The sequence below is a fragment of the Halichoerus grypus genome, chromosome 2 (assembly GCF_964656455.1).
Source record: "Halichoerus grypus chromosome 2, mHalGry1.hap1.1, whole genome shotgun sequence".
NCBI classification, from domain to species: Eukaryota; Metazoa; Chordata; class Mammalia; order Carnivora; family Phocidae; genus Halichoerus; species Halichoerus grypus.
In genome coordinates this window covers 193,648,566-193,658,000 of record NC_135713.1, presented here as the reverse complement: position 1 = coordinate 193,658,000, position 9,435 = coordinate 193,648,566, and the positions used below count along the sequence as shown (strand labels likewise).

Genomic DNA, 9,435 nt, shown 5'->3' with positions numbered 1-9,435 from the left:
ACCAGAAACTGGCAAAGTTTTCAGAAGCTTTTTATGTTCCTTGTCTGTGATCTTTATTCCCATGTCTTTCAGAACATTTTTCAGGTCCTCAGTAGGAATCTTCTCTCCTTTAGAAAGAAATACATATACATAAGGAAACATCCTTCCCAGGTAGGGTTGTGAGGATGAACTAGGCATAATGAAGCCTTGTTTAGCTATTCAGAATCAAGGTGGGGGGGGAGTCAGAAATTCTTCTTTTAACCTAAGAGGATATCTTCAATGATAAGATGATACCATATATAATAAGTAAAGCAGGGATTATATAATTTCTTAGTAATTTAGCTGTGTTTAATGGATAACAATTCAACCACAAATATAACATCTGTATTCTTTTCTTTCTTTTTTTCCTCTTCTTCTTCTTCCCTCTTCTTATTCCCTTCCTCTGGGCCTCCCTGCCCCCTTCCCCTTCCTCTTCTTCTTTTACCTGAATTATGGGACTAGTTTTAAAAATGATAATAAAAGCTGGCTCTCTGTAAAAATTCTCACCTTGAGTAAATTAGTATTTACATGATTTACACTGTAAGCTGGGCATATCAGGGGATAGATTTGAAATCACATTTTTAAAAATCTGCTGAAAAGAAAGTATAGAAACCATAAGAACAAGAAATCAGGGAAAAGAATGGGCTAATCTGGAAAAGAATTAAAAACAGTATCTAGAAATAAAAATATAGTTATTGAAATTAAAATCCCAATGGACAAATAGTACAAGACACAGTTGTAGAGACAGTGAACTGGAAGAGAGGTTTAAGAAAAGACAAAAACATAAAAATAGGGAAAATATGAAAAGAAAGATATGAAGAGCAGAATAAGGTTCAACATACATGAACTAGGAGTTTCCAAAAGTGAGAAAAGAGAAAAAAAGAGAAAAGGCAATAGTTGAAACATGAGGTCTCAGAGTTTCCAAAACTTGGTGAGAGGCATAAATGTTCAGTTTCAGGAATCACAAGTTCCAAGCAGGAAAAATGGAAACAATCTACACTTGGCCACATGAGAATGAGAATTTCAAAGATAGAGATAATCTTAAGAGTAACAAGAGAAAAAGAGAGTAACTCTAAATAAACAATGAAGACTTATAGCTGACTTTTAACAGCAAAAAGAGAGGCCAGAAAACAGTGCGTATATGAATCTATCATCTTTCTGTCTATCTATATTCGTGTGTATTTTCTTCTTTCCCCTTTTTTCCCCTTTTAAATTTAATTACAAGTTTATTATAGGTTAACCTTACAAGTTGGTCTTCAGGTTACAGAATATCCAGATGGGACTGTAACTAAATTTGAGAACTAACATAGCCCAGAGATAGTATGACTGTCTCCCACAGATAGACTGTTGGAACTTTGCTTCTCCTCATTCTGGGGAGAGAAAGAGGACATCTTCATTTGTATGAAGGGAACACGGAGTTGTTTTGTTGTTACATGGAAGTTAAGTTCAAATATGTGCAGAAGGGTCCACAGCGGAGTAGCCAAGAAGGTAAACTATTTCAGTGATTTAATGATTACCTCTCAGCTCCAATTCCACCATAGTAAACTCTGCTTTGTGATGCTGAGGCCAGGACTCTAGACCACATTTCTCTTTGGATAGCTGGTTCCATATTAAACTCTGCCAGTGGGTGGGTAGTGGGAGGGGGGAGAGAGAGAGACTGAAATGTTGTCAGATGAAGTTCCTTCCCGTAGCAATAGATGAATCCAGTTTCAGTTTTTCAACCTTGTGGAACCAGTGTCATTACACTCTTCAGAGATACTAGCAGCAGCCTTCAGAGTTCTAAGGTAGAATGATAATCTACAAGTGCAGACATAGTCAAAGAATGACTCAAGGCTGAGTGTAAAATAAAGATATTCTCAAAGACTAACCCTTGTTGAAATGACCAAGAAGGATGTACTTCAAGAAGAATGAAACTGAACCCAAAAAAGAGTAAAAGTAAAAAGCAATGGTGAACACAGAGAGTGGTAAGTGTATTTAAGTTTTGCGAAAGATTGGATTGAAATTGCTCTGCCCTTGCTTTCAATATACTCACTTGGCAAAAGCTCATTCCTGTTTAAATACAAGTTTGTGCTTACTCTGTGCCTGCAGCCAGGCAGCTGAACTAGAGTTGAAGTGTTTTGTGCTGACTGTTCTCATTTTAAATGGATGATCGTGAACCTCAGGTGAGTCCTTGATTCTTTTGGGCAACCACACTACATTTTGCTGATGTATTAACTTTCCTGCTCTTCTTGCTGACTACTTCACTTCTTCTTTTTTTTTTTTTCAAACCACCACTTCCTCCTCTTCCATTTGATCAAAAATTCGTTTATCTCTTTAATTAAAAAAAACAAAGCCTTCTCTTGACAACTTTCACCAGTTTACTTGCCTCTTTGTTCTACTTCTTTGATCCCCTTTGCAGCAAAATTTCTCAGATATTCACTGTTTCTAAATCCTGTCTTCCCATTTTCTCTTTTTTAAAAAAAAAATTCATTTAAATTCCATTTAGTTAACATATACTGTATTATTAGTTTTAGGGGTAGAATTTAGTGATTCATCAGTTGCATATAACACCCAGTGCTCATTACACCAAGTTCCCTCCCAATGCCCATCAACCAGTTACCCCATCCCCCACCTCCCCTCCAGCAACCCTGTTTGTTCCCTAGAGTTAAAGTCTTTTATGGTTTGCCTCCCTCTCTGTTTTTATCCTATTTGATTTTTCCTTTCTTTCCCCTATGTTCATCTGTTTTGTTTCTTAAATTCCACATATGAGTGAAACAATATGGTATTTATCTTTCTCTGACTTATTTCGCTTAGCATAATACCCTCTGGTTCCATCCACATTGTTGCAAATGGCAAGATTTCATTCTTTTTGATGGCTGAGTAATATTCCATTGTGTGTGTGTGTGTGTGTGTGTGTGTGTGTGTGTGTGTGTGTGTGTACACATCAGATCTTCTTTATCCATACAATGGACATCTGGGCTCTTTCCATATTTTCCATATTTTGGCTATTGTGGACATTGCTGCTATAAACATTGGAGTGCAGGTGCCCCTCTGAATCACTATGTTTGTATCCTTTGGATAAATAGCTAGTAATGCAATTGCTGCGTTGTAGGGTAGCTCTATTTTTAACTTTTTGAGGAACCTGAATACTGTTTTCCAGGGTGGCTGCACCAGTTTACATCCCCACCAAGAGTATAAGAGGATTCCCCTTCCTCCACATCCTTGCCGACATCTGTTGTTTCCTTAGTTGTTCATTTTAGCCATTCTGACTGGTGTGAGGTGGTATCTCATTGTGGTTTTGGTTTGTATTTCCCTTCCCATTTTCTCTTAAACTCACTACAGTCAGGCTTCTTTCTACCTTCATCACCTGAAACTTCTCTTTTTGATATCACTAATGGTATTTTGTGATTTGAGATCACTAATGTGGCTATATGCAATGGTCACTTCTCAGGTCTTATCTTAGTTGACCTATTGATTTGTTTGACTGTTGATTTGCCCTCCTGGCTGATACTTGTAGCAGATACTATAGATGCCCTGATCATATCTCTTCAACCCTTACCAGTTCGATGCATGCTAGCCCAAGTTTTAATTGCTGGCATCTCTTTGTCTGAGGGATTTCTTCGGTTGCCAGAGTTCACTCTGCTAATGCTCAATGGCTGGAAATGCCAGTGGAGTAATATTGCCTCCCTCCCCTTGAGCACTTCTCAACCAATGACTGATAGGGGTTGGTGTAAAAATAACCTAGCTCTCCCACTCCCCCGAGGTTGTGTTCTCTATCATTTCCCAGATATTCTCCAATGGGATTAAGTTTCAGTTACCTTCTTTGTAACTTGCCTGATAAACACATACTTTATTTGCTGCCTTCATTCCTGTCTCACTTCTCTACTCCCCTATCTGTGTTTCCTGGGCTCACCTCCTATGTATACATGCTCCTTGTCTCAGGGTTTGTGTCTGGGGGAAACCAACCTAATATACTTATTTGGCTTTCAGGACACCATGTTCTCTTGGTTTTCTACCTACTTTACTGGTCACTTCTTCTTGGTCTCTTTTGCTTTAACATTTAATGTTGAAGTCCTCCAGTATTACTTCTTAGTTCTCTTTCCTTCTCCATATATATTCACCCCTTGGGTGAATTCATTCAATCTCACGGCTTTAAATACCATCTATATGCCTATGGCTTTCAATTTTATATTTTTAGCTAAGATATCTTTCTTGAAGTTGTGACTGTCTGGTAACTTTTTAGCTGATATCTCTATCTCTATTTCTATTGATATCTTAAAATATCTCAAACTGAACTCCCAATTTTCTTCCATCTAAACTTGTATTTCTAGCAACTTTCTCTAGACTCCAATGGCAAGTCCATCCTTTCAGTTGTTCAAGACAAAAATCTCAAGGGTCATTTCTGACTTCTCCCTTTATCTAGTTTCCATGAGGAAACCCTGTTGACTCTTTTTATTATTTTTTTAAATTGAGATATAATTGACATGTAACATTAGTTTCAGGTGTACAACATAATGGTTTGGTATTGGTTTAAATTATGAAATGATCACCACAATAAGTCTAGTGAAATCCATCACCACAATAACTCCTTTAAAAATATACCCAGAGTCCAGCTACTTTTTATCATCTTCATTGCTTTGCCCTGGTATGAATCACCATCATTTCTCACATGGATTACTTTAAAAACCCATTTAGGGCTCTACTCCCTACTCCTCCCCCTCCCTGAGTCTGTTCTCCACACAGAATCCAAGAAAATCTAATGAAAACAGGTCAGATCATATCATGCCTCTGGTCTAAAACCTGCAATGGCTTTCCATTTCTGTCAGAAAAAAGCCCAAGTCCTGGCAGAGCTTTCACAGTCCTGACTAATCTTGCATCCATCACTTCTCTCTCCTGATCTCCTATTACCTTTTTCCTTCCTTATTCAACCTCAGCTACATTAGCCTTCTTGCTGTTCCTTGAGTAGTCCAGGCATGCTCCTGCCTTTGGGTCTTAGTCCGTGTCCCCTCTGCCTACAACTCTTTTTCTAGAAGTCTCCATATGGACAAAACCCTCACCTCCTTCAAGTATTTGCTCAAATGTCACCTTCTCAAGGAGGCCTGATTATCTGTTTAAAGCCTCAAGTGCCTCTTTCCCCTCCCAATCTCCTTTAGTCTACTTTTCATTGTTTTCTATAGCATCTATCACTTTCTAACATACTTTATAATGACTTATTTATTATGTTTATTGCTTATTTCCCTTGCTAGCATGTAAGCTCCAGGGGAGCAATGATCTTTATTCTGTTTGCTGATGTATCCTGTCTAGAACAATGCCTGGCATGTAGTAAGTGCTGAGGAAACAGTTGTTAAATGAATAAAGGAGGGAGGAAACACTATTTGTTAAAAATATAGTTCCATATAAAACTTTAAGACCACATAATATAATACTCATTTCAACATCTCACTCACCTGTGATATTTTTAACTTCATCCACCAACACATTTAAGTCAATCTTCCCATTGGCTTTAAGATAAAAAAGCGCCAAAAAGGTTTTTAGAAAAATTGTGAAATAGAAACCCAAAATTCAACCATTTAAAAACACTTTTCCTAGAAGTTTAAGTTAATATAGCTCCTGCATTTTATGCTATCAAAATCCATACAGCATAATACATGAGTAAGGTTTAAAACATTCTCCTTTCCTTCAAGACAATCTACTATTTATTAGGCTACTCTTTTCAGGCATGGGTCTGAAATGTTTTGAGAGTTTAAAAATTTTGTTTAAAAATGATGTTTCCATTTTGTCAGTGCTGACTTTACCTTTGGGCTTATGATCACCTTAGCACCAAGTGATTCTTTTAAAGGACAGAGTGCTGGTACGCATGCCTGGCTGCTCTTAGGTTGCCAACATGATAATCATCATGTTGATATATTCAGTTAAATTCCCAGGTATTATGACAAAACTTTTGTTTTGCAGCACCTATTCTCAATTGAGAGACTTTTTTCATAGATGATGCACTTAATTTCTTTAGTCTATTTCTCAAAGTCTGAAGTTATTAGAAGTCAATGGATACATTTTTAGTAGTTTGTAAAATTGCAAGTTTGAGAAACACTGGATTGCAGTGTTAAGATAGTAGTTAAAAGATGCTATTGCTCTAATAGGCAAGATTCTGTTTGGAACCTTAAGCTGCCTACGGACATACTCATTCTCCATTTACAACTTGGTCAAGGGTGCCAGTCCATCACTTCTCAAACATGTTCACACTCTTATTTTATGTGTAATAATAATCCTAAGATTGTAAATTCCCCCAAAGGGTGAGAAATCAAGAATCACTTTGTACTCCTGCTATTACCTCAGCATTGGTTTAAGGGTCTGCACAAAATTGATGATCCATAAATGTTTACTTAATAATTAAGTTCCAGTAAAATGCAAATATATTATAAAGAATGAATTAGCTTTAAAACCAGTACACATATTCCAGGTTCCCAGATATGGAATTTTTCCTTGCTTGTTCTTTTTTATGTCTTTTCAATTATGATAACCTTTTATTGGTATCCTATTATAATTTTATAGCATTTATTATTATTATTATTGTTATTATTAATATGAATACCATTATATTATGAATTTTAAACAGGATAAGGAAGAACCATTAGTGGAGAATATTCTGTGCCTGTAAAGGACAGATCCCCTCATGTCATTTACTTTGTATGTCTCTAATCAGCTCCACTGAGGCCCACTGGGCCCCTGAAACAGTTTTGCATTCTATCTCAAATGATTCCACAGATATACAAGGTAGTCCACAAGAATTATATTAGAATTAGTCTCACACTTTAAATCATTGTGCTGGTATCTTTTCTCATGTTTCAGAATACTTAGAAAAACAAGGCAATGACAAATATCTGCATTTATTGAACTGCTGGTAGATTAAAAGAGCTATGAAAGGGATTAAAAAAAACAAAGAAAAAGTCATTTCTGGAAAATCCGCTTACTTCTTTTTAATGCAAAGGATCCGAGAGTCTAGAACAGTGCCTGACACATCATAAGCATTCAGTTAAAGTTTATGGTATAAAAGAATGGAAGGTACTACTGATTTAGAAAAGCCCATATTCATTGACTTGGATCAATCTTGTATCTTTACTACTTCCTCAAGGGGACAGGTGTCTCTTAAAATTTCCTCATGAATTTTCCTCAGTTCTACTAGCATGAGTCTAATATATGCCAAGTTTAATTAATTACATTAAGTACTGCTATATATCTTCTTAAATTTATTAGTTCTGGTAGTTGATGGCAGTATAGCAGAGTGGCTAAGAGACAGTTTCTGGAGCCTGATTGCCTGTCCACCACTTACTAGCTCTCTGACTTCAGGCACACTACTTGACTTCTCTGTGCCTTAGTTTCCTTATATGTAAAATGGGAGTAAAAATAGAACCTGCCTTGTAGAGTTGTTTGCAAGATTAAATAAGACAATATATGTAAAGTGCTTAAAACAGCGCCTTGCACGTGTCAGGACCATGTAGTGCTGGTCATTGCTATTTAATGCTGGGTTAGCAGTAGGGACTCAAAGATTAAAATCCGAGTATTCTCTGTTAGACCCTGGCATTTCCTGTGAAGAGGGACTCTTGCCATGTCTACGGGGCAGCATACTTGGTGATCCTTCCCCAGTGATAGCCACTGGGCCCAGTTTGATAGCTATGCTAAAGGCCTCACTCTTTCTTTTTCTTTTTTTCATATACATCCTATCTTCAGTCATTCTAGGTCTGAGACTAGCCTCAAGTCCAAAGTTTGGCTAAAGGATCTATTGACACTCAAAACTCTCACCATCAACTGGTAGGCAGTCCTTCAGTTCCTGGATTTCTTTCTCCTTGAGATCAATTCCCATGTTTTTCAAGAAAGTGTCCACCTTATTTGGAGACACCTTCACCCCTTAGGAAAGAAAGGGATAGGATATGAAAAATATTTGTAAGAGTGGGTCATTATAGATCATGCCTAGGTATCAGTACTACATAGACAATGAAGAGCAAAGAACAATTAAACCATTCAAGCAAATGTGGTTTTGGTATCTAAGTCAGGAATTCCTAAACCCTGATCTGTGGGATTCTGTTAGGACTTTTAGGAAAACATTTAAGAGAAGAAAGTGAGTAGTTAAGGGTATTTGTAAGTCATGGCAAAGACTAAAATCAGCCTTTATACATGTGTTTGCACAGAAGAATTCAAAACTTGCTAAATTAATGGAGAATTATAAATCCATCCATCCATCCAACCAACCACCAATCCATTCAGCCAGCCATCCGTTGAGCCAGACAGACAACCAATCCATGGAATTTACTTTATCATAATCCTCTGGGAAACATTTAAGAACATATGTTTCTAGATACTATCTCTGGAAATTCAAGATCGATATGACTGGGAAGGGGCCTAGTGATTTGAATGCTTTATTTTTCCCCCTTGTGATTCTGGTGTACAGCTTTATTTGGGAACCACTGCTTTTGGGTTACTGTATTTAAACCATTTTAGTGACTGCAGTATGCCTATATATAGAATATCTATAGATATAAAGAATATATAAGAATACATATATAACATATAAAGAATAAACACTGACTTAACAGATAGTTGGGACAGTTGGATTAATAACCTGAAAATTGTAAAATAGGATGAGTTTTTTAAAATAAAAGCAAAGCTTGATGACCTGTTTTACCTGCCTTTTCATCATGCTTCTTACTCACCTTCAAGAGACCTTAACTCTTTCATCAATCTGTTCACATACATCTTTCCTTTGTCTGTAAGAAAGGGAAAAATGCAAGTTTCAGGCAGTAGTATTGATATTTAAATGAAACATGCATAAGTTCAGAAACATAGACTTTTAAATGTTTTATTCTAAAAATGTATATTATTTCACTTCCAAGAATAAAACTTAAGAGTGGAAACAACTCTCAATTTGGTGAAATCATTTTGGTGATGGGGGCCAGGGTGGGGGGGATGAAACAGTCCTTAAATAGGGAGTATTAGTTACAAAAGTCCACATACTTAACTTTCCTTAAAGGCCACTGTGATTTTTTCCCCCCACTGTGAGATTTTTAATGCTTACCATCGACTGGAAGCTTGTTTTGTAGTTCCATGCCTTTATCTTCTGTGAGCGTCATCCCCATATTTCCCAGAAAAGTTTCCAGGTTACTCATATCAATCTTCTCACCTTTAAAAAGTAAAAGATGGTAATGGTTGAAAATCTGAAGAATGATGATCCTATATTACAAAAAATGCCCATATGGCATTTGTTGATTAAATAATGAAGTAAACCTGACAAGAATGCCAGCTAAGACATAACCTTAGAGCTTTTTGGCTAAAACAGTGATGATCAAATTTAAGCTGGGAGTCAGTAGATGCAAACATTCACCAGTATATAGGTAGAGTGAGAGAACAATCTATAAGGAAAATAATGCTGTTGAAATATAATTTTGT

The 9,435-nt window shown here is 36.6% G+C and overlaps 1 long non-coding RNA gene across 1 annotated transcript; it reads right to left on the bottom strand.

Annotated features, from left to right (window-relative positions):
* Window positions 1-46: 46 nt before the first annotated feature.
* Window positions 47-7,902, bottom strand: LOC144381030 (uncharacterized). Its single transcript, XR_013445434.1, has 3 exons — window positions 7,795-7,902; window positions 5,445-5,498; window positions 47-107 (listed from the first exon to the last, which is right to left on the bottom strand). It is a non-coding gene; the product is annotated as an uncharacterized LOC144381030 (long non-coding RNA).
* Between the last annotated feature and the right edge of the window lie 1,533 nt (window positions 7,903-9,435).